The sequence below is a fragment of the Herpailurus yagouaroundi genome, unplaced genomic scaffold (assembly GCF_014898765.1).
Source record: "Herpailurus yagouaroundi ecotype Mexico unplaced genomic scaffold, PumYag 192, whole genome shotgun sequence".
Classification (NCBI taxonomy): Eukaryota; Metazoa; Chordata; class Mammalia; order Carnivora; family Felidae; genus Herpailurus; species Herpailurus yagouaroundi.
Window position 1 is genome coordinate 5,982 of NW_024412423.1, and position 3,694 is coordinate 9,675.

General features: G+C 42.9%; 1 pseudogene; it reads left to right on the top strand.

Moving 5' to 3' along the window:
- The first annotated feature begins 1,407 nt into the window (after nt 1-1,407).
- Nucleotides 1,408-2,361, top strand: LOC121010831 (factor in the germline alpha-like; annotated as a pseudogene).
- The last annotated feature ends 1,333 nt before the right edge of the window (nt 2,362-3,694 follow it).

Consider the following 3,694-nt stretch of genomic DNA (forward strand, 5'->3'; position numbering starts at 1 on the left):
TCTCTCTCTCTCTCTCTCTCTCTCTCAAAAATAAACATTAAAAAAAAATCATACTGGCACAAAAACAGGCACTCAGACCAATGGAACAGAATACAGAACCCCAAAATAGACTCACAAACATATGGCCAACTAATCTTTGACAAAGCAGGAAAGAATATCCAATGGATAGACAGTCTCTTCAGTAAGTAGTGGTGGGAAAGCTTGCCAGTGACATGGAGAAAAATGAACCTGGACCACTTTCTTCCCCATACACAAAAATAAACTCAAAATGGATGAAAGACCTCAATGTAAGACAGGAAGCCATCAAAATCCTCGAGGAGAAAGCAGGCAAAAATCTCTTTGATCTTTGCTGCAGCAATTTCTTACTCAACACGTCTCCGGAGGCAAGGGAAACAGAAGCAAAAATGAACTATTGGGACCACATCAAAATAAAAGGCTTCTGCACAGCAAAGGAAACAATCAGCAAAATGGAAAGGCAACCGACAGAATGGGAGAAGATATTTGCAAATGACATATCAATAAAGGGTTAGTATCCAAAATCTATAAAGAACTTATCACACTCAACACCCAAAAACCAAATAATCCAGTGAAGAAATTGGCAAAAGACATGAACAGACACTTCTCCAAAGAAGACATCCAGATGGCCAACTGACACATGAAAAAATGTTCAACATCCCTCATCATTAGGGAAATACAAATCAAAACCACAGTGAGATCCCACCTCACACCTGTCAGAATGGCTCACATTAACAACTCAGGCAACAACAGATGTTGGCGAGGATGCGGAGAAAGAGGATCTCTTTTGTGGGAATGCAAACTGGTGCAGCCACTCTGGAAAACAATATGAAGGTTCCTCAAAAAATTAAAAATAGAACTACCCTACAATCCAGCAATTGCACTACTAGGTATTTATCCAAGGGATACAGGTGTGCTGTTTCAAAGGGACATATGCACCCCAATGTTTCTAGCAGCACTATCAACAATAGCCAAAGTATGGAAAGAGCCCAAATGTTCATCGATGGATGAATGGATAAAGAAGATGTATATGTGTGTGTGTGTGTGTGTGTGTGTGTGTGTACGTACGTACGTACACACACACACACACACACACACAAATGGAGTATTACTCGGCAATCAAAAAGAATGAAATCTTGCCATTTGCAACTACATGGATGGAACTAGAGGGTACTATGCTAAATGAAATTAGTCAGAGAAAGACAAATATCATAGGACTTCACTCATGAGGAATTTAAGATACAAAACAGATGAACACAAGGGAAGGGAAGCAAAAGTAATATAAAAACAGGGAGGGGGAGAAAACATAAAAGACTCTTAAATATGGAGAACAGATGGTTACTAAAGGGGTTATGGGAGGGGGGATGTGGGCTAAATGGGTATGGGGCATTAAGGAATCTACTCCGGAAATCATTGTTGCACTGTACGCTAACTTGGATGTTAATTTTAAAAAATTTTAAAAAAAGAAAATCAGAAGAACCTGATCCAGAATTTGAGCAACATGGTCTACCACTCTTCATGGAAAAACATAAAGAAAGCTTACTCAAACTAGACTCAAACTCAACTGAAGCCTTCAAAATGTCAGAAAATGTCACAAACTAGAAAAGGCTAATGTGTGACCCTACAGCTAAAGGCACCTGATTTATAGATCATTTAAAAACTACCAAGGAGGACCCCCCGCCCTCCATGGCCCCTGCACCCACTCTCCTGGGTGCCCAGCAGGCAAAGGTGCTGGAGGACATGCTGTGGGAACAGTCTGAGCCGCTGCCCTAGCTGGCCACCATCTGCCAGTTCAAGTGGTTACCTCCAACTGGTGCTGGAGCAGGAGCATGTGGCCAACACCAAAGAGTATGAGTGGATAAAAAAATCTGAACTTTGGTTTTGCCAAACTGAAGGCACTTGTGCTATTTCTTCCCCAGAGCAGGAAGCACAGCAAAGCTGATATCCTTAAAGGTGCAACTGAATACATGTAAGTTCCCAGTGATATTTTCAAAAGAGCCAAAGACTCAGAAGAAACTCCAGATCACCAGAACTATAGCAACAATACTTCTGAACCACATATATCCTTGGCTAGAAATCTATCGAGAAACAACACCCAATATGCCAGCTGTATTGTGGGCTTGAAGAATGAGGAGGAAAGGCCCGGGGCAGATGGTAGCAGTGGTGAGTCAGCATACACTTAGTCGCCAGAGCATGATGTCTAGGACTGGAGAGATCTCCCCAACCGGGAGTCTGGACAGATTCTTAGAAGTGGATGTCCTGAGTCACAGGCTTCCCCAAGTATGCGAAGTGAAAAGGCCAGACCAGGCCTACCTCCTAGAGACACATGCAGTCTTGAAAGTTTGAAAAAAAAAAAAAAAAAAAGACTCCCAAGGAGTCCAGACCTAAGTTCCTATATCCTGGAAGGTTCCTTAGTGTGACTCTGGTCAGTATATCTCTCCCTACCTGCACTGCCGCCTCAAGGGCCTGGAAAAAGTACCTGTTCTGGGCTACAGATGTACCTCAAAAGCAGGCAGTCACAGTGCTGCCACAACACAATGGAAGAACAAGAGGAACATGAAAGTTGTTTGTTATCTGCAGATTCTTTACGTAGAATTTAAAAATTTGTATATATCTGAATTTCAGCTTCCTGTAACAACAAAATAATTTGCTGTTGACCAACCACCCTACTGAAGGAAAGAAAAACTAGATGAAAACTGGTTATAAAACACAAAAATGAATTTGAAAGCACCAGAGAACTACCAAGGCAGCAAAGAGATGAGAGACAAAGAGCTCAGAAGAGAAGTACCAGGTAGGACAGGTCCCACATTACCTTTGGCAAAATATGCAGAATCACAAGCAGCTAAGGCAAGTAGATGAGGCGAAAGCAGAGAGGCTGAGGTGCTAAGCAAAGCTTTAATCCCTCTTCCACCGCTGGGGAAACAACACAGGAATTCGGGAACCATCACAGAAGACCCTGCTAAATCATCAAGATTCTAGTTAGGATCTATAAATGGTGGGGGGGGGGGGGGGGTGCCTGGATGGCTCAGTTGGTTAAGCTCAGGTCATGATCTCACAATTTGTGAGTTCAAGCCCCGCATAGGGCTCCCATGCTGACAGCGCAGAGCCTGCTTGGGGCTCTCTCTCTCCTGCTATCTCTTTCTGCCCCTCCCCTGCTCATGCTCATACTTCCTCTCAAAAATAAATAAATAAACTTAAAAAAAAAAAAGAAGATCTATAAATGTAGTAAGTATGACCTGCAATAAGCCAACCCAATGAACACCCCACAAAAGGAGATAAATCCTGGATTAGATTATGGTCAGCTGCTCCTACCGTGACTACCTGCCCAAGGACAAAAGTAAATCCACCCGTAAGGAAAAAGAACACCATCCAGACTATCAAATTATTCTACCATTTCATACAATTTCCAGAACTCAATGAAAATCACCAAAGTGGGGTGACTGGGTGGCTCAAGTAAGTGTCTGACTCTTCATTTTGGCTCAGGTCATGATCTCACAGCTATGAGATCAAGCTCTGCAGCAGGATTCACGTGGAGCCTCCTTAAGATTCGCTCTCTGCCCCTCTCCCGCTCATGTGCATAGGCACACTCTCTCCCTCTTTCTGAAAGAGAGAGAGAGAGAAAAGGAAGGAAGGAAGGAAAGGAAAGGAAAGGAAAGGAAAGGAAAGGAAAGGAAAGGAA